Source organism: Ranitomeya variabilis, chromosome 5, assembly GCF_051348905.1.
Source record: "Ranitomeya variabilis isolate aRanVar5 chromosome 5, aRanVar5.hap1, whole genome shotgun sequence".
Taxonomy (NCBI): Eukaryota; Metazoa; Chordata; class Amphibia; order Anura; family Dendrobatidae; genus Ranitomeya; species Ranitomeya variabilis.
This window is the reverse complement of record NC_135236.1, coordinates 503,887,071-503,909,549: the sequence shown is the minus strand read 5'-3', so window position 1 is coordinate 503,909,549 and position 22,479 is coordinate 503,887,071. Positions and strand designations below refer to the sequence as shown.

General features: G+C 43.1%; 1 protein-coding gene across 1 annotated transcript in view; it reads right to left on the bottom strand.

Moving 5' to 3' along the window:
• Positions 1-7,669, bottom strand: part of LOC143776379 (uncharacterized) — a 108,173-nt gene extending 100,504 nt beyond the window's left edge. The window contains exon 1 of the mRNA XM_077265709.1: positions 7,161-7,669. The gene's annotated coding sequence lies outside the window, so the exon portion shown is untranslated. The remainder of the gene's footprint in view (positions 1-7,160) is intronic.
• Positions 7,670-22,479: the final 14,810 nt, after the last annotated feature.

The following is a 22,479-nucleotide window of genomic DNA, read 5'->3' as shown; positions in this document are numbered from 1 at the left end:
CTTTAAATACTCCTCCACTGACCACCAAGCTGCCTGCCCGTGTATCCATGTAACCGATGTAAAACTGCCATGACTGCCTACTGTTTGTTATTTTAGGCCTTTGATAGCCTGTCTGCAGCCCCTACTTGCAATACTCCTCCACTGACCACACCAATGCTGCCCGTGTACCCCTGGAACCTATTTAAAAGTTCATAGAGCCTAGTTATATATTTTATTTACTATTAATAAGGCCATGATGGACTACGCTGTACCACGCTACAAGCTAACCAGTCGACACTTCTTTTGCGAGAAAAGCCATCCCAACCCTCCACCAGCATGTAGAAGACCGCATTGTCCATGCACTCTGGCAATCTGTGAGTACAAAGGTGCACCTGACAACAGACGCATGGACCTGTAGGCATGGCCACGGAAGATTACGTGTCCATTACGGCGCAATGGGTTAATGTGGTGGATGCATGGTCCACAGGGGACAGCCTACTAAGTCTGTCTGCAGTCCCTAATTCAAATTGTCCTCCACTGTCTAAATCGGAACTTCCACCTTCTGGCTTTCGGCCTATAGTATCAGAAATTAAACTGCATTTGGCCTTCAACTTTGGTTAGGGCCTACTAACGGCTTCTGCCCCTCCCTGGTGTTGCCCTCAACTAAATAAAGCTGAGCTTCAACCTTCCGGCTCTCATTATGTGGTTTAAAAAAAAAAAATGGTGGTTAGGGCCTACTAACGGCTTCTGCCCCTCCCTGGTGTTGCCCTCAACTAAATAAAGCTGAGCTTCAACCTTCCGGCTCTCATTATGTGGTTTAAAAAAAAAAAATGGTGGTTAGGGCCTACTAACGGCTTCTGCCCCTCCCTGGTGTTGCCCTCAACTAAATAAAGCTGAGCTTCAACCTTCTGCTCCAAATTACCATTTTAAAAAATGCAATAGGCTTTTCAGGCCTACTAAAGGTGTCTGTCTGTGTGCCCCTCCCTGGTGTTGTCCTCAACTAAATAAAGCTGAGCTTCAACCTTCCGGCTCTCATTATGTGGTTTTAAAAAAAAAAATGGTGGTTAGGGCCTACTAACGGCTTCTGCCCCTCCCTGGTGTTGTCCTCAACTAAATAAAGCTGAGCTTCAACCTTCCGGCTCTCATTATGTGGTTTTAAAAAAAAAAATGGTGGTTAGGGCCTACTAACGGCTTCTGCCCCTCCCTGGTGTTGTCCTCAACTAAATAAAGCTGAGCTTCAACCTTCCGGCTCTCATTATGTGGTTTTAAAAAAAAAATGGTGGTTAGGGCCTACTAACGGCTTCTGCCCCTCCCTGGTGTTGCCCTCAACTAAATAAAGCTGAGCTTCAACCTTCTGCTCCAAATTACCATTTTGAAAAATGCAATAGGCTTTTCAGGCCTACAAAAGGTGTCTGTCTGTGTGCCCCTCCCTGGTGTTGTCCTCAACTAAATAAAGCTGAGCTTCAACCTTCCGGCTCTCATTATGTGGTTTTAAAAAAAAAAATGGTGGTTAGGGCCTACTAACGGCTTCTGCCCCTCCCTGGTGTTGTCCTCAACTAAATAAAGCTGAGCTTCAACCTTCCGGCTCTCATTATGTGGTTTTAAAAAAAAAAATGGTGGTTAGGGCCTACTAACGGCTTCTGCCCCTCCCTGGTGTTGTCCTCAACTAAATAAAGCTGAGCTTCAACCTTCCGGCTCTCATTATGTGGTTTTAAAAAAAAAATGGTGGTTAGGGCCTACTAACGGCTTCTGCCCCTCCCTGGTGTTGCCCTCAACTAAATAAAGCTGAGCTTCAACCTTCTGCTCCAAATTACCATTTTGAAAAATGCAATAGGCTTTTCAGGCCTACTAAAGGTGTCTGTCTGTGTGCCCCTCCCTGGTGTTGTCCTCAACTAAATAAAGCTGAGCTTCAACCTTCCGGCTCTCATTATGTGGTTTAAAAAAAAAAAATGGTGGTTAGGGCCTACTAACGGCTTCTGCCCCTCCCTGGTGTTGCCCTCAAGTAAATAAAGCTGAGCTTCAACCTTCTGCTCCAAATTACCATTTTAAAAAATGCAATAGGCTTTTCCGGCCTACTAAAGGTGTCTGCCCCTCCCTGGTGTTGTCCTCAACTGAACAAAGCTGAGCTTCCACATTCTGGCTTTCGCCCTATACTATCAGATATTAAACTGCATTTGGCCTACTAGTGTGGTTAGGCCCTTGAAACAGTGTCTGCTGCTCTTGGGTTTGCTACTCCACTGAACAAAGCAATGCCGCCTGTTTAGTCCTGTTACCAATTTTGAACTGCATGTAGCCTACTTTATTCTTTGGCCCTATATCTGTTTCCTCCTCATCCTGCCCATTGCCCAGCCACTGCTAAATGAGTCTGCTGGTACATTGACCTAGACCACTACATTCCCCTTGTACTCTACACAGCCAGAATCTGTCCCTGCTGAAAGTAAGGTTCCCCTTCCCGCATGTTATACCACCTTACACAGGGACAAAGAGGAAGGTGCAGATGAAAGTGCAGGTTCCTTCATCAGGTGGGGGGGCATACTCGTTGGCGACGTCACTGGCACAGGGCCCCTCAGAGTACGCAAAAGTGTCGCTGCTGGTGGGAGGCGCCCCCGCCATGCAAACACACCGCCGTACTTTGAGGGGCCCTGTGCCAGTGGCAATGCGAACGAGTGGGCCCCCCCCCTGCTTGCTCAGGATCACAGCACTTGCAACTTTTAAATACTTACCTTTCCCTGCAACACCGCCGTGACGTAGTCCGCATTTCCTGGGCCCACGAAAAACTTGAGCCAGCCCTACTCCCCCCACAACTTTCACCCAATTCCCTATGCCCAACTATTATTATACAGTTAATTAAGATTGGCAAGCTTCAGAAACAAGAATGGATGTTTTTGGCATTAAAATGGGCACTGTAGGTGTTTTCCTGGCCTCCACTCACTGCCGACTATGCTTCCCCATTGACTTGCATTGGGTTTCGTGTTTCGGTCGATCCCCGACTTTTAGCGATAATCGGCCGACTGCACTCGACTCGACTCTGGACAAAATCGGGTTTCCCAAAACCCTACTCGATCTTAAAAAAATGAAAGTCGCTCAACCCTAGTAATGACTCTAATTGTGGTCCCTATAGCTACCCCCCAGGGAAGTCTAGGCTGGTGGTTGTGCTCATTCTGAGACTCTGCTGTGCAAACCGCACACACGACTTGAGCCGCCCAGACTCAGATGCTAAGCCAAGCAGGAGTTTCCACCCTACACTGCCTGCCTAGACACATATTCACCGTGTTAGAAGCGGCACATGTGCACACACAGAGTGGTAATGTATCCACCAGCATACATGACATAAATGATCTTAGCACGGCGGCATTCACTCCAGAGAACCTTTTATACGATCCCCTTAAGTCCAGTCAGACAGGACTTTGCTCGAGGGCCAATCTGGAACTGCCACATAATCTAAGCATCTGACGACCGACCACCAATGAGAAGTCGCCACGTCAAGAGCATGCTCAGTAGAGTGATTCCTGGACTTAGCCTATGGAGCGTCCGTTTGCTGCTGTTTATTGCTGATTACTATAGGTTTGGCTGGAACGCCAGCAGTAACCAAGCAAACAGCCCAAGTCTGAGCAAGACGCTGAGACTGCCGTATTTGCTGAACAGCCCCTACTGTGGCCGGAGCAGAATGGAAGACCGCAGAGGCAGACAAAGCTTGGGATCTACCCTGTGAAGTGGGAGAATCCCGGCCCCTAAGACATAGTAACATAGTTAGCAAGGAAGAAAAAAGACATTTGTCCCCAGATCTACAGTATGTCCATCTAAAGAACCTAATAACTGTAAGATACAATATTATTATGCTCCAGGAAGACATCCAGGCCTCTCTTGAACCCCTCGAGTTAGTTCGCCATCACCACCTTCTCAGGCAAGGAATTCCAGATTCTTACTGCCCAAAGGGTATGTGCACACGTCAGGATTTCTTGCAGAAATTTCTTGAAGAAAACCGGAAATTTTCTGCAAGAAATCCGCATTTTTTTTTCCGTTTTTTTTTCCCGTTTTTTTTCGCGTTTTTTTAGCATTTTGCAAGCGAAATTAGCTTGCAGAATGCTAAAGTTTTCCAAGCGATCTGTAGCATCGCTTGGAAAACTGACTGACAGGTTGGTCACACTTGTCAAACATACTGTTTGATAAGTGTGACCAACTTTTTACTATAGATGCTGCCTATGCAGCATCAATAGTAAAAGATAGAATGTTTAAAAATAATAATAATAAAAAAAAAATGGTTATACTCACCTGCAGACAGCCAATCTCCTCAGTGGCGTCCGTTCCTATAGATGGTGTGTGTGTGCAGGAGCTTCGATGACGTCGCGGTCACGTGAGCGGTCACATGAGCGGTCACGTGACCAATCACAAGACCGCGACGTCATCGCAGGTCCTTCACACACACCAGCTATAGGCGCCGAAGTGGCAGCATGCACCTGAGAGGCGGGAAGACTGCGGGGGCCATCGAAGGTGAGTATATGACTATTTTTTATTTTAATTCTTTTTTTTTTAACAATTATATGGTGCCCAGTCCGTGGAGGAGAGTCTCCTCTCCTCCACCCTGGGTACCAACCGCACATAATCTGATTACTTCCCGCATGGTGTGCACAGCCTCGTGCGGGAAGTAAGCAGATCAATGCATTCCTAGGTGTGCGTAATCCCCGCAATTCCGCAAATTTAATGAACATGTTGCTTTTTTTTCCGCGATGCGATTTTTTCGCGGAAAAAAATGCAACATTTGCACAAGAAATGCAGAATACACTGTAAATAATAGGAGGCATATGTAAGCGTTTTTTCACGTTTTTATCACGTTTTTATAGCAAAAAAATGCAAAAAATACTGAACGTGTGCACATGGCCTAAGAGTAAAGAATCCTCTTCTATGTTGGTGGAAAAACCTTCTCTCCTCCAGATGCAGAGAATACCCCCTTGTGATTGTCACCTTCCTTGGTATAAACAGATCCTCGGAGAGATATTTGTATTGTCCTCTTTTACATTTATACATGGTTATAAAGGTACCTTCACAAGAAACGACTTTGTAACGATATCGCTAGCGTTCCGTGACGTTGCAGCGTCCTGGCTAGCGATATCGTTTAGTTTGACACGCAGCAGCGATCAGGATCCTGCTGTGATGTCGCTGGTCGCTGAATAAAGTTCAGAACTTTATTTGGTCGTCCGATCGCCGTGTATCGTTGTGTTTGACAGCAAAAGCAACGATACCAGCGATATTTTACACTGGTAACCAGGGTAAACATCGGGTTACTAAGCGCAGGGCCACGCTTAGTAACCCGATGTTTACCCTGGTTACCAGTGTAAAATGTAAAAAAAACAAACAGTACATACTTACATTCGCATCCCCCGCCGTCTGCTTCCCACACTGACTGAGCGCCGCAAAGTGAAAGTGAAAGCACAGCATAGCGGTGACGTCACCGCTGTGCCCTGCTACTGCCGGCGCTCAGTCAGTCAGTCAGTGCAGGAAGCAGACGCCGGGGGACGCGCAGGTGAGTATGTACTGTTTGTTTTTTTTACATTTTACGCTGGTAACCAGGGTAAACATCGGGTTACTAAGCGCGGCCCTGCGCTTAGCAACCCGATGTTTGCCCTGGTTACCTGGGGACCTCGGCATCGTTGGTCGCTGGAGAGCGGTCTGTGTGACAGCTCTCCAGCGATCAAACAGCGACGCTGCAGCGATCGGCATCGTTGTCGCTATCGCTGCAGCGTCGTTTCGTGTGAAGGTACCTTTAGATAGCCCCTCAGTCGTCTTTTTTCTAGACTAAATAATCCCAATTTTGCTAATCTCTCTGGGTATTGTAGTTCCCCCATCTCCTTTATTAATCTTGTTGACCTCCTTTGTACTCGCTCTAGTTCTATTATATCCTTCCTGGGCACCGGTGCCGAAAACTGTACACAGTGCTCAATGTGCAGTCTAACTAGGGATTTGTATAGAGGCAGTATAATGCTCTCATCATGTGTATCCAAACCACTTTTAATGCACTCTATGATATTGTTTGCCTTGGCAGCCTTGGCATAACCGTACATTTATCCTTGTTAAACCGCATATGCCACCTCTCGGGTCAAGTTTCCAAATTATTCAGATCCATCTGTAGCAGAATACTACTATCTTCTCTTGTATTGACTGCTTTACATAGTTTTGTGTCATTTGCAAATATCAATATTTTACTGTGTAAACCTTCTACCAGATTGTTAAAGGGAACCTGTCACCTGAATTTGGCGGGACCAGTTTTGGGTCATATGGGTGGGGTTTTCGGGTGTTTGATTCACCCTTTCCTTACCCGCTGGCTGCATGCTGGCCGCAATATTGGATTGAAGTTCATTCTCTGTCCTCCGGAGTACACGCCAGTGCAAGGCCAGTGCAATAACTATGTTGAAGAGAATAGGTTCCTACACCGACCCTTGCAGTACCCCACTGGTCACAGCGACCCTGTTAGAGAATATACCATTTATAACCACCCTCTGCTTTCTATCACTAATCCAGTTACTTAGAAATTTAACTGAAGATATAATTTACATACCTCTCTGAAGGTCACAAAGAACACAGAACTCACACAGGAATAAATACCAGGGAACAAGAATAAGAAGCCAATGAGGCAAAGAAACTGCATTAAACACTAAAGGGGAAGGAAAAAAAATCATCACCAAAAGCTGCAAACAACTATCACAGAGCAACCATCAGAAATGCCTGGATAACTCCATCTTTCCAGACCAGGTTTAGACAAGCTACAGCTGGCACTACCTCGGAAAGAAAAAAGATGACAAATGGTCACACACAATAAATAGAAATACTATAAACTTTATTAATAGCATACCACAATATTAAAACCAGGTGAAAGGAGGGAAGGTAGTAACAGCACAAAAACTTCTGTTATAGAGTTAACAGGAAGGGTGCCACCAGGAATAACAGTCCTACAGGCTTATACATTATCAGAATAGAAAAAATAAGCAAAAATAGGAAACAAATAGTAAAAAACTAAATAAACAAAAATAATAATTTGATCCTACTGCAGTCAGGAATACCAAGCCAAATAACAACAGTTCACATATAAGATAGGTAAATACAAGAACCGCTATAGTGCTAACCTAATTGAAGTCCCATAGCCTATCAAACAAACATAGTAGATATTATTAAAGCAAGGTACCCACCGCACAGAGGACTGTAGTACTGGAGGCACGCTTCCACCCCAACGCGCGTTTCGGCGATCACACCTTCATCAGGGGGCAAAGACAGTGAGTGCACATGGGTTTAAAAAGCTCCCGGACCGGAAATGAGCGGGTGCAACGACCAAAATAGTCCGTACGGCAACAGGAAAGAAAGAAACAGTGACCGCATATACCGGAAGTATAGGGGCGTGGCTATCAAAGTGATTACGCAGTACCGTGGAAACCATGACGCAGAAACGTCAAAAATAAAACGCTGTAACATGGCAATCAAAACGCAGCAGCGTCAGGAAAAGAACGTAACTCCGTGGAAACCACAACGCTAAATAGTTGCGAAATTTCATGAACACCATAGCGCCGGCGACGTCCAATGGGGGCCAAAGGGAGCCGGAGACCACTGGGGCCCCAAGTGATCCGTAGCATCCAAAGGCCACCACAAGAACGCACCGGCGTATAGGATTCACTAAAGCAGCACCCAAAGATGTAATAATTACTGCTAGATGGAATCACTATGAATGGCCCCATTCAATTGTACATAGACATAAACATAGAATATAAGAACATAAAATAAAAGGACAAATACCAAATAGATACCTATGACACCGACCACGAACTATATATTACTTAATCACCTCTAATCCTACAAAAATACAAGAAGCTCATCCCACAGTTAATGAGAGATTAATACAACGGATTTAACATACAATCTATACATTGCAAATGCAATAAAAGTGATAACAATCACATATATAAATAGCAATAATAGATATAGAGAAAGCATATATATATATATACAAAACTGTGGTTGTAATAACTGTGGCCGTAGTCAATTGCTCATTTCTGCCTTCTAAATCCTTTTCTTTCTTTTTTCTTCTTTTTAAACTCTTTTTTTCTTCTCAATTTTTCTTTTTTTCTTTCTTTTTTTCTTTTTTTCTTTTTTTCTCATAGAACAAAAATCTGGGATATGCCGCAGGGTACTACCAGGTCAACATGTGCTAAAAACAACGAAGTAAAAAACAAGATTAAAAACAAAGAACTAACAGCGTAAACGTGCAGATACTACCAGCAGGACCGATAACAGCATATACACTTGGAAGAGGAGCAGTTGTATTAATGCCAATCTTACAAAAAGGGAGCATAGCTAATATTGTCATTAAGGCCAGTCGGCTGAACCGTGCCCAGAGTCCATATCCATCTTGACTCGACGCGGGCCAGCCTCTGAAAGGTACCACCCCCACGGATCCCTACTTCAAGTAAATCAATCCCTCTAGCCCTGAGAAGATCAGGGTTACAGTCATGAAAGGTCTTGAAGTGGCGTGGTATTGTTTTTGTTTTGGTATTTGTTTCTGATCTTCTCAGGGCTAGAGGGATTGATTTACTTGAAGTAGGGATCCGTGGGGGTGGTACCTTTCAGAGGCTGGCCCGCGTCGAGTCAAGATGGATATGGACTCTGGGCACGGTTCAGCCGACTGGCCTTAATGACAATATTAGCTATGCTCCCTTTTTGTAAGATTGGCATTAATACAACTGCTCCTCTTCCAAGTGTATATGCTGTTATCGGTCCTGCTGGTAGTATCTGCACGTTTACGCTGTTAGTTCTTTGTTTTTAATCTTGTTTTTTACTTCGTTGTTTTTAGCACATGTTGACCTGGTAGTACCCTGCGGCATATCCCAGATTTTTGTTCTATGAGAAAAAAAGAAAAAAAGAAAAAAAGAAAGAAAAAAAGAAAAATTGAGAAGAAAAAAAGAGTTTAAAAAGAAGAAAAAAGAAAGAAAAGGATTTAGAAGGCAGAAATGAGCAATTGACTACGGCCACAGTTATTACAACCACAGTTTTGTATATATATATATATGCTTTCTCTATATCTATTATTGCTATTTATATATGTGATTGTTATCACTTTTATTGCATTTGCAATGTATAGATTGTATGTTAAATCCGTTGTATTAATCTCTCATTAACTGTGGGATGAGCTTCTTGTATTTTTGTAGGATTAGAGGTGATTAAGTAATATATAGTTCGTGGTCGGTGTCATAGGTATCTATTTGGTATTTGTCCTTTTATTTTATGTTCTTATATTCTATGTTTATGTCTATGTACAATTGAATGGGGCCATTCATAGTGATTCCATCTAGCAGTAATTATTACATCTTTGGGTGCTGCTTTAGTGAATCCTATACGCCGGTGCGTTCTTGTGGTGGCCTTTGGATGCTACGGATCACTTGGGGCCCCAGTGGTCTCCGGCTCCCTTTGGCCCCCATTGGACGTCGCCGGCGCTATGGTGTTCATGAAATTTCGCAACTATTTAGCGTTGTGGTTTCCACGGAGTTACGTTCTTTTCCTGACGCTGCTGCGTTTTGATTGCCATGTTACAGCGTTTTATTTTTGACGTTTCTGCGTCATGGTTTCCACGGTACTGCGTAATCACTTTGATAGCCACGCCCCTATACTTCCGGTATATGCGGTCACTGTTTCTTTCTTTCCTGTTGCCGTACGGACTATTTTGGTCGTTGCACCCGCTCATTTCCGGTCCGGGAGCTTTTTAAACCCATGTGCACTCACTGTCTTTGCCCCCTGATGAAGGTGTGATCGCCGAAACGCGCGTTGGGGTGGAAGCGTGCCTCCAGTACTACAGTCCTCTGTGCGGTGGGTACCTTGCTTTAATAATATCTACTATGTTTGTTTGATAGGCTATGGGACTTCAATTAGGTTAGCACTATAGCGGTTCTTGTATTTACCTATCTTATATGTGAACTGTTGTTATTTGGCTTGGTATTCCTGACTGCAGTAGGATCAAATTATTATTTTTGTTTATTTAGTTTTTTACTATTTGTTTCCTATTTTTGCTTATTTTTTCTATTCTGATAATGTATAAGCCTGTAGGACTGTTATTCCTGGTGGCACCCTTCCTGTTAACTCTATAACAGAAGTTTTTGTGCTGTTACTACCTTCCCTCCTTTCACCTGGTTTTAATATTGTGGTATGCTATTAATAAAGTTTATAGTATTTCTATTTATTGTGTGTGACCATTTGTCATCTTTTTTCTTTCCGCGTTATGTGCTTATCGTGATGATAGGTCTTGTTGGTCCTTTTTCACCTATGGTACAGATTTTTGTCAAATTATGAGTTACCATGGTGTTTAGTCATATAAGTTGTTATTCAGCTGGCACTACCTGAATGATCCATCACACAAATATATGGGAAGAAAAGATATGACTGGTTCTCCCATAGCATGGGACCAAGGAATATTAACAACCTTGCCCAGCAGAGATTTAACTCCGTAACCTGTCTTGGAGTCACAGGTCTTTGAGTCATCACAGCCATTAGTGAAGTTGCAAGGAAGAATACCAGAACCTAGAGATTCTACAGATCCTAACGCCACCATAAGGGTCAGCAATGTTTGAAAAACCTGCTTGTGACAAACAGAGATGAGTGAATATTTCAATGTATTGTTCGGATTACAATCACGAAATTTGCAATATTCATTAATTTGTTGAATATTTGCCGAATATAGCCGAATGCCATTCATGTCATTGGGAGGCAAAAACAAATGCATGCACAACACCTTATAATGGCCGCCAAAGCTGTCAAAACATATCAAATGAGGGACAGACACCAGAAAAGTGGCCTCAATTCACCCATAGTACAAATTGTAGCATGCCACTGCAGCAATCAACCAGGCAAGAGGTATTAGGGTCTGGGACAGCATTTACATCTTTCAATTGAACATCACAGTAAGAAGAGGTGGGTGAGGGATCGGTGTAGGCCTCCTTTGCTGGGAGCCTGGATACCACATGCAACACCTCTATCTGCTTTCATGCTGAGCCACACACAGGTGGCACAAATATCAATTTAGTTTTGTAGACTACCATTGTCAGAAAAATTTAAGGATAGTAACATGGGTAGTTGAATCCAAGGAAGTGGAGGCCTGATGGCCTCGGAAGCCTACTGCTACAGGCAACACGCATGAAGGAGACCCAACCAGGAGTGTTCACATTATAATAGGGACCGATAGGTCTCCAACTAGTCTTCCACTATGCCTAATCCAGCAGATGGACACCCAACCAGGAGTGTTCACATTTCCAAAATTTATTGGCAGACAATATTAACCCCTTCACCCCAAAGCCTGTTTTCACCTAAGTGACACGGCCAATTTTTACAATTCTGACCACTGTCACTTTATGAGGTCATAACTCTGAAACGCTTCAACGGATCCTGGTGATTCTGAGATTGTTTTCTCGTGACATATTGTACTTTATGATAGTGGTAAAACTTCTTCGATATGACTTGCATTTATTTGTGAAAAAAACAGAAATTTGTCGAAAATTATGAAAATTTAGCAATTTTCAAATTTTTCTTTTTTATGCCCTTAAATTAGAGAGGTATATCACATAATATAGTTAATAAACAACATTTCCCACATGTCTGCTTTACATCGGCACAATTTTGGAAACATAATTTTTTTTTGTTAGGGAGTTATAAGGGTTAAAAGTTGACCAGCGATTTCTCATTTTTGCAACAAAATTTGCAAAACCATTTTTTTTATGGACCACCTCACACTTGAAGTGACTTTGAGGGGTCTATATGACAGAAAATGCCCAAAAGTGACACCATTCTAAAAACTGCACCCCTCAAGGTACTCAAAACCACATTCAAAAAGTTTATTAACCCTTCAGGTGCTTCACAGGAATTTTTGGAATGTTTAAAAAAAATTGAACATTCAACTTTTTTTTCACAAAATTTTTACTTCAGATCCAATTTGTTTTACTTTACCAAGGGTAACAGGAGAAATTGGACCAAAAAAGTTGTTGTACAATTTGTCCTGAGTACGCCGATACCCCACATGTTGGGGTAAACCATTGATTGGGCACATGGCAGAGCTCGGAAGGGAAGGAGCGCCATTTGACTTTTCAATGCAAAATTGGCTGGAATTGAGATCGGAACCCATGTCGTGTTTGGAGAGCCCCTGACGTGCCTAAACAGTGGAAACCCCCACAAGTGACACCATTTTGGAAAGAAGACCACCTAAGGAACTTATCTAGATGTGTGATGAGCACTTTGAACCTCCAAGTGCTTCACAGAAGTTTATAATGTAGAGCCGTAAAAAAAAATTAATGTTAATTTTCACAAAAAATGATCTTTTTGCCCCAAATTTTTTATTTTCCCAAGGGTAGCAGGATAAATTGGACCCCAAAAGTTGTTGTGCAATTTGTCCTGAGTACGCTGATACTTCATATATGGGGATAAACCACTGTTTGGGCGCATGGCAGAGCTCGGAAGGGAAGGAGCGCCATTTGACTTTTCAACGCAAAATTGGCTGGAATTGAGATCGGAACCCATGTCGTGTTTGGAGAGCCCCTAACGTGCCTAAACAGTGGAAACCCCCACAAGTGACACCATTTTGGAAAGTAGACCCTCTAAGGAACTAATCTAGATGTGTGGTGAGCACTTTGAACCTCCAAGTGTTTCACAGAAGTTTATAATGTGGAGCCGTAAAAAAAAAATAATATTAATTTTCACAAAAAATGATCTTTTTGCCCCAAATTTTTTATTTTCCCAAGAGTAGCAGGATAAATTGGACCCCAAAAGTTGTTGTGCAATTTGTCCTGAGTACGCTGATACTTCATATATGGGGATAAACCACTGTTTGGGCGCATGGCAGAGCTCGGAAGGGAAGGAGCGCCATTTGACTTTTCAATGCAAAATTGGCTGGAATTGAGATCGGAACCCATGTCGTGTTTGGAGAGCCCCTGACGTGCCTAAACAGTGGAAACCCCCACAAGTGACACCATTTTGGAACAAAGACCCCCTAAGGAACTTATCTAGATGTGTGGTGAGCACTTTTAACCCCCAGTTGTTTCACTAAAGTTTAGAATGTAGCACTGTGAAAATTAAAAAATCATTTTTTCTTTCCACAAAATGATGTTTTAGCCCGCAATTTTTTTTACCCAAGGGTAACAGGAGAAATTGGACCACAAAAGTTATTGTCCAATTTGTCCTGAGTACGCTGATACCCCATACATTGAGGGGAACCACTGTTTGGGCACACTGCAGAGCTCGGAAGGGAAGGAGCGCCGTTTGAAATGCAGACTTAGATGGATTGGTCTGCAGGTGTCATGTTGCATTTGCAGAGCCCCTGATGCACCTAAACAGTAGAAACCCCCCACAAGTGACCCCATATTGGAAACTAGACCCCCCACGGAACTTATCTAGATGTGTTGTGAGAACTTTGAACCAACAAGTGTTTCACTACAGTTTATCACGCAGAGCCGTGAAAATAAAAAATATTTTTTTTTCCATGAAAATTATATTTTAGCCCCCACGTTTTTATTTTCTCAAGGGTAGCAGGAGAAATTGGACAACAAAGGTTGTTGTCCAATTTGTCCTGAGTACGCTGATACCCCATATATGGGGGAACCACTGTTTGTGCGCACGGCAGAGCTCGGAAGGGAAGGAGCGCCGTTTGAAATGCAGACTTAGATGGATTGGTCTGCAGGTGTCATGTTGCATTTGCAGAGCCCCTGATGTACCTAAACAGTAGAAACCCCCCACAAGTGACCCCATATTGGAAACTAGACCCCCCACGGAACTTATCTAGATGTGTTGTGAGAACTTTGAACCAACAAGTGTTTCACTACAGTTTATCACGCAGAGCCGCGAAAATAAAAAATATATTTTTTTCCACGAAAATTATATTTTAGCCCCCAATGTTTTTATTTTCCCAAGGGTAAGGCTGGTTTCACACTTGCGTTTTTATCTGCATGCGTTTTTTAAAAAAACGCATGTGTGAAAAAACGTATGTAAACGCGGTAAAACGCATGTGTTTTTTAGACGCATGTGTTTTTATAGAAAAACACAAGAAAACAAGAAAAAAACAAAAAAATCTAACCCTAATCCTACCCCTAACCCTACCCATAACCCTAACCTGAAATACGTGGCACTGAAATACGTGGCACTGAAATACGTTTATATATGTATATACGTATGTAAGTGCCACGATATTTCAGTGGCCACGTATATAAGTGGCACGTATATAAGTGCCACGTATATAAGTGCCACGTATATAAGTGCCACGTATATAAGTGCCATGTATATAAGTGCCACGTATTTCACGTAAATGCCACGATATTTCAGTGGCCACGTATTTAAGTGCCACGTATTTAAGTGCCACGTATTTAAGTGCCACATATTTCACGTAAATGCCACGATATTTCAGTGCCACGTATTTCAGTGCCACGTATTTAAGTGCCACGATATTTCAAAGACGTGGCACTGAAAGACGTGGCACTGAAATACGTGGCACTGAAATACGTGGCACTGAAATATTGTGGCACTGAAAGACGTGGCACTGTCATATCGTGGCACTGACATATCGTGGCACTGAAAGACGTGGCACTGAAAGACGTGGCACTGAAAGACGTGGCACTGAAATATTGTGGCACTGAAATACGTGGCACTGAAATACGTGGCACTATGACTGTCAGAAAATGTTTATTAAACGGTTAGGGGTGAGTTTAGGGGTAGGGTTAGGGTTAGGGTTTGGATCCCTTTATCACCTTGATGGTGGTGGGTGACTTTTCAGTGTGTGTTCTGGTTTTTTTCTATAAAAACGCATGCGTTTTTACGCAAACAAACGCGTTGAGATCGAATGCCATGTCGCGTTTGGAGAGCCCCTGATGTGCCTAAACAGTGAAAACTCCCCAATTCTAACTGAAACCCTAACCCCAACCCTAACCCTAGCCCTAACCCTAGTCCTAACCCTAGCGCTACTTTTACACTAGCGTTTCTTTGCATACGTCGCAATGCGTCGTTTTGGCGAAAAAACGCATCCTGCAAAGTAATCTGCAGGATGCGTTTTTTCCCCATAGACTAACATTAGCGACGTATTGACACACGTCGCAAGCGTCGTGCGACGGTTGCGTCGTGTTGTGGCGGACCGCCGGCAGCAAAAAACGTTACATGTAACTTTTTTTGTGCCGACGGTCCACCATTTCCGACCGCGCATGCGCGGCTGGAACTCCACCCCCACCTCCCCGCACCTCACAATGGGGCAGCGGATGCGTGGAAAAACAGCATCCGCTGCCCCCGTTGTGCAGCGCTTGCACAGTATGCGTCGGTATGTCGGGCCGACGCAGCGCGACGGCCCCGTACCGACACTAGTGTGAAAGTAGCCTAACGGGAAAATGGAAATAAATATATTTTTTAAAATTTTATTATTTTTCCCTAACTAAGGGGGTGATGAAGGGGGATTTGATTTACTTATATAGCGTTTTTTGGGCGGATTTTTATGGTTGGCAGCCATCACACACTAAAAGACGCTTTTTATTGCAAAAAATAGTTTTTGCATCACCACATTTTGAGAGCTATAATTTTTCCATATTTTGGTCCACAGAGTCATGTGAAATCTTGTTTTTTGCAGGACGAGTTGACGTTTTTATTGGTACCATTTTCGGGTACATGACATTTTTTGATCGCTTTTTATTCCGATTTTTGGGAGGCGGAATGAACAAAAACCAGCAATTCCTGAAATTCTTTTAGGGGGGGCGTTTATACCGTTCCGCGTTTGGTAAAAAGGATAAAGCAGTTTTATTCTTCGGGTCAGTACGATTACAGCGATAACTCAATTATGTAATTTTTTTATGTTTTGGCGCTTTTACACAATAAAAACTATTTTATATAAAAAAAATAATTGTTTTTGCATCGCTTTATTCTGAGAGCTATAACTTTTTTATTTTTCTGCTGATGATGCTGTATGGCGGCTTTTTTTTGCGGGACAAGATGACGTTTTCAGCGGTACCATGCTTATTTATATCCGTCTTTTGATCGCGTGTTATTCCACTTTTTGTTTGGCGGTATGAGAATAAAGCGTTGTTTTTTGCCTCGTTTTTTTTTTTTTTTTTTTTTTTACGGTGTTCACTGAAGGGGTTAACTAGTGATATAGATTTATAGGTGGGGTCGTTACGGACGCGGCGATACCAAATATGTGTACTTTTATTGTGTGATTTTTTTTAAATTTAGATAAAGAAATGTATTTATGGGAATATTTTTTTTTTTTCTCTATTTAGGAATTTTTTTTTTTTTTTTTTACACATGTGGAAAATTGTTTTTTTTACTTTTTTACTTTGTCCCAGGAGGGGATATCACAGATCGGTGATCTGACAGTGTGCACAGCACTCTGTCAGATCATCGATCTGACAGGCACATTGCAGAGGCTTGCCGGCGCCTGCTATGAGGAATTCTCAGCAGACGCCGGCAAGCAGGGTCATCTCATGACCCGGAAGGAGTCCCGCGGCCATCTTGGATCCGGGGACTCCTTCCAGGTCACCGGAGCAGCGCGATCTCATAGCGCTGCTCCGGTGGGAGAGCGCAGGGAGCCCCCGTCCCTGCGTGATCCCCCTTTATGCCGCTGTCACTATTGACAGCGGCATCAGAGGGGTTAAATGCCCGCGATCGGCGACAGCGCCGATCGTGGGCATTGCTGCGGGGTGTCAGCTGTCATATACAGCTGACACCCGCACCCGATCACCGCGGCGCTCAGCGCGAGACCGCGATGATCGATGCGCCGTACTAGTACTGCGGCTGGCACAAATGCAGTGCCGGCAGCGCAGTACTAGTACGGCGCATGTCGCGAAGGGGTTAAAAGTGGCATGAATTTCACCACAGTAGAAATAGTATAATAGGGACCGACAGGTCTTCAACTAACCTTCCACTATTTCCAGAAAAGAGGGCCATACATTATCAGCTCATCCATAAAAACATCAACATTAAACCAAAAAAGTAAAGAATGGATCTCGGAGCAATATTAAAAGTAGAAATTTTATTGATGATTATAACAGGACAATTTTTATCATCATAAAAATAAATAAATAGGAAAAAAAGGGGAAAAGAAAAAGGGTATAGTGACACCTTGGCCAAGGAGTCACCATACCCTTTTTCTTTTCCCCCCTTTTTTTCCTATTTATTTATTTATTTATTTATTTTTATGATGATAAAAATTGTCCTGTTATAATCATCAATAAAATTTCTCCTTTTAGTCTTCCACTATGCCCAATTCAGCAGATGGACACCTAAACAGGAGTGTTCACATTTCCAAAAATTATTGGCAGATGATAACAAAGTGGCATCAATTTCGCCACATTAGAATTAATATAATATGAACCGCCAGGTCTTCCATTACACCCAATCAAGTAGATGGACACCCAACCAGGAGTGTTCACATTTCCAAAAATTATTAGCAGACAATACCAAAGTGGCATCAATTTCACCACAGTAGAAATAGTATAATAGGGAATGACAGTTCTTCTACTACTCCCAATCAAGCAGATGGACACCCAACCAGGAGTGTTCACATTTTCAAAAATTATTAGCAGACAATGCCAAAGGTGCCTCAATTTTAACACAGTAGAAATAGTATCATTAGGACTGACATGTCTTCCACTACACAGAAACCAGAAGATGGATACCCAACCAGGAGGGTTCACATTTCCAAAAACTATTGGCAGACAATACCAAAGTGGCATCAATTTCAAGACAGTAGAAATAGTATAATAGGGACTAACATGTCTTCCACTACACCCAGTCAAGCAGATGGACACCCAATCTAGAGTTTTCACATTTTAAAAATTGAGGGCCTGACACCACTGAAGTGGAATAAATGTTGCGAGAATAGAAATAGTATCATTGGGACTGACATGTCTTCACTACAGCTAACCTATGCAGACCAACCAAGACTGTTTACATTTCCACAAATTTGTGTTAACATTAGCGGCAGCAGCCACAGAAGGCAAAGAAGCCACACTAAAAATATCACAGAGTGCAGTTACGTGACATTAATGCATCACACTAAAAAAATGCAATATCATTTGGTCTGTACAGTCTGTGATTGGCGTGCAAAAGTCATTTGAGATCCATAACTTGTTCATCTTGATGAAAGTTAGGCAGTCTACACTTTCATGGGACAGTCTACTGCACTTTTCTGTCAGGACACCACCAGCAGCGCTGGAGAAATGTTCTGAGAGAGCGCTGGCTGCCGGGCATGATAAAACCTCCAAGGTGTGTGAGGCGAGCTCAGGCCACTCATCCAATTTGGAAGACCAAAATGTGAATGGGTCTAAACCCTCTAGGAGGGTATTGATATTCAGTTCTAGATACTCCTGCACCATCCTCTCCATTCAGTCACAATGTGTAAGACTTGGACTCTGTTGTTAGGGTGCACAAGCTGGTCTAAAAAAAAGTGTCAATGAACTCACAGAAATTGCTTCTTCCACTGCTTCTGCTGCTAATAGTTTGGCAATGACGAATTGACGTGCCGGAGGTTGGAAGTCTAGAGCTGAGATGCGAACTGTGTGCTTCTCTACCGTCTTGGGGAAAAGCTCTCTTAAGATTGTGTAAAAGCATGTTTTGATGTTCCAGCACTCGTGGGTGCTTTTCCAGGTTGGGAAGCATCTGGCAATATTTGGTTTTATAACATGGATCCAACAGAGGGGCAACCCAGTTGTCAGTAGTATTCCTAATCATAACTCTACGGGGATCATGTTGCAGATAGTGCAGCAAGAAGGCACTCATATGTCGGGCTCTACCATGAGGCCCAAGCCCATTCTGTGTTGGTGGCTAGGTAACAATGATGATTGTTTCCTCCTCCCCTCCCGCCAAGCATGAACAAAAGAGAGGGAATGATTATCCTCTTCAACTGACAGTTGCTCGCCCATCACCACTTCCTCCTCCATTTTTTCCTTGAATCTTGCACCTTCGATAACAGTTTGTCTGTTATCATCAGCCCCCCTTGATCTCAGTAATCTATAACTTCTGTTGGCAGCTGCTTGTGTGACTACAGTCTGGAACTTAGAGACAATGTTATCCCTTCTGCATCCTTCTCAGCTTCTTCCTTTTCCTCTGGGAACATCATCTCCTCCTGCAGCCTATTCAAACTCTGCTTCAGCACATAGATGACCGGAATAGTGATGCTGATGATGGCGTCGTCAGTGCTGATCATCTTAGTAGCCAATTTGAAACTGTGCAGAAAGGTGCAGAGGTCCTTAATCTGTGCCCACTCCATAAACTTGATATGTGCCACATCCATACATTTTTGGCCCAGGCGACACGACTTGACATACTGTGTCAAGGCTCATTGCTGCTGCCACAGTCGCTGCAACATGTACAGAGTGGAATGTCACAGTGTTGGCACATCGCAGATCAACCTGTTAACTGGCATGGACAAAGATCTCTGTATTCATGCAAGTCGATGACCTGAGGGGTGCGAATGGTGGAAATGAGAACACAGCTTCCATGCTTTCTGGAGCAGCTCACCTAGCCAGGATAGTGGTGGAGAAAATGCTATACCACCAAGTTAAGGATGTGAGCCATGCAAGGCACATGTGTGAGCTTCCCTTGCCGTAGGACCACCAAAAGGATCACACCATTATTGAACACGGCCTTCCCTGGATGCAGGTTCAGCGGACATAGCCATTAATTAAACTCAGCATGGAGAGCTGTCCACAACCTTTCAAGCCATGGGCTTGATATCACCTTTGTATTGTCCGATTACATTAAGCCCACTGCTTAATAATGGAGAAGTGTCTATAAGACACCTATTCATTACTAATCCTATAGTTATGTGGTCAATAAAGACACAGCCAGAATAAAGTCCTTTATTAATCTTAATTTACCATAAATACTGCATCACCTATTCCCCGGCTCCCTCGATCTCCTGCAGCAAAAATAATATAATAAACCAACATATAATATTCACTGTCTGCTGTAGTCCATTTGCCAACAGCCCCACGATGATCTCACTTGTAGAACAGTCACATCGTGAGATGTGACTGCTCTACCCGAATCCCGGTGATACACTGACATGAGCTAATATCTCCCACAGTGTATCATGGAGCTGCAGTACGAGTTCACTGGAGTTCTTCACTCCGATGCTCTCACTTTATGGAAGTACCGCTGTGTGAGAACTTTCCCACGCAGTGGTGCCATAAGTGACAGCACCGGAGCCGATCAGCTGGTACACTGATACACTACACGTGAGATAATTGTGGGACAATCTCGATTATCTTGGACTACGGCAGGCAGGGATTATATGTTGGTTTATTATTTTACGTTATTTCTAGGAGATGAGGGCATCGGGAATTTTGTGTGCGGTGAGTATAACGTGCTTTTATTTCTATGTGAATATGTATGTATTATGTGAATAATGAATATGTATGTAATTTTACTTTTTTAACAGTGAGCACAGATGAAGACAGATGATACTACTCTCCCATCAGCGGCACCTGTTGTCACTATTATCAGTGACACCAGAGATAGCCTGATGGGAGCAGTAGTCTCATTTGCCCAGGCACTGGCAGATGATGCTACTCTCCCAGCAGCGGCACCTGCTTTCACTGTTATCAGTAACACCAGACATAGCCGGATGGGAGCAGTCGTCTGATCGGGCCAAGCCTGCTTCACCGCTGCGGGTCACAGTCAGCTGCTTAATCACGCTGACATCTGCCAGCATGATCCCGCAGTGCTGTTACCAACAGTACCGGTGGTAGTGTTACCGCACCCAGAGACCCACACATACCCGCAGACACACTCACACACACAGACACCCACACACACACAGACACCTGCACACAGTCACACACACAGACCCAGCGTGTGATGAGCATGGCGGCGACATGTCTGAAATAGACCTGATGATGCTGTGCAGCCAGCAAATCACTGTAATACTACAACCAACATGGCTGTGGCATTACAGTGTGTGGCAGACAATCCCTGCATGTTCTTTGGCTCTCTAAAGATCATCAAACATGCAGGGCGGGGACCCGAGCTCCAGTTAAGCAACCCCTTTAATACTCAGGTGAGCACCGAATAGCGGCGAGCATGTTTGTTCATCACTAGACCTCAGTAATGGCCAAAAAAATGATGGAAGGTAAATTTAACAGCCACACTGGACACTAGGTAACTACACTATCTGACTGATATACATCCACCTAGCTAACATCTTGCTGCTAACAGTGCCAGCATCAGAAGCAGCCTCTCTGCTCTGTTACAGTGTCAAAATAGCACTAAAACAAGATGTCCGCTCTTTATACAGAGAGGGACGTGATTTCAGCAGCCAATGACACAAGCCATGGTGTCGAGACATTTTGGATGTTTCCTGCGCTCTGATTGGCTAGACGCAATGCGCACAGATAAAGTTAAAAGTACAAACAAAATAACATACAAAAAGTTTAGAAGAACGCCACACTTCTGAGCTCTGCAAACCCCCTATCTTCATCAAACAGGTGCAAAATGCTCATGATACACCACCATTATTGTTGCAAAAGTGCTGAAAATACTTTTTTGGCAAGGCAAATATTTTCACGCGCTTTTTACCAAATATTACTGATTTTTACAGATTTTATAAAATGTTGTTCTTGTTTCTGATCACAAATCCAAATGTGCCATATTTGTGCAGAGTTTATGTTTGGTGATTGTTTTTACTTGTAGCCCGTGTGCTGGATACCTTTGTGTGGGTTGGCTCTTGAAGCAATGAGTCCAGCAGCAGTCCACTCCTTGTGAATCTTCCCAAAATTTTTGAATGGCCTTTTCTTAAAAATCCTTTCAAGGCTTCAGTTATCCTAGTTGCTTGCACACCTTTTTTACCACTCTTTTTCCTTCCAGTCAACTTTTCATTAATATGCTTGGATACAGCACTCTGTGAACATCCAGCTTCTTTAGCAATGACCTTTTGTGGCTTACGTTCCTTGTGGAGTGTGTTAATGACTGCTTTCTAGACGCTGTCAAGTCAGCAGTCTTTCCCATGATTGTGGAGCATACTGAAACAGGAAAAGGGACCTTTTTTTAAATGCCTAGGAAGCCTTTGCAGGTTTTTTTTGTTAATTTTTCTAATTTCTTGAGATAATGGCTTTTGGGTTTTCATTGGCTGGAAACCATAATCATCAACATTAACAGAAATAAACAATTGAAATAGATCACTCTGTTTGTAATGACTATAATACATGAGTTTCACTTTTTGTATTAAATAACTGAAATAAATTAACTTTTTGATGATATTTCAATTTAGCGAGAAGCACTTGTATATAAGATAGATAGATAGATAGATAATTGGAAACTATGCTGACCAGTAGAAAAAGGTTACCATTTCATTTTTACAGCATCATGAATAAAGATGAGCGAATTTGCTCGGGTTCCCTCTTTTTTGGCAAGCTATAGCGCTTGCTGAATAAGCTGCAGAGGGAACCTGGCTTCCTGAATCGCACCAGCCGATCAGCGCTGCAGCTGCATGTGTCGCGGCTGTGTCACAGTCACCAC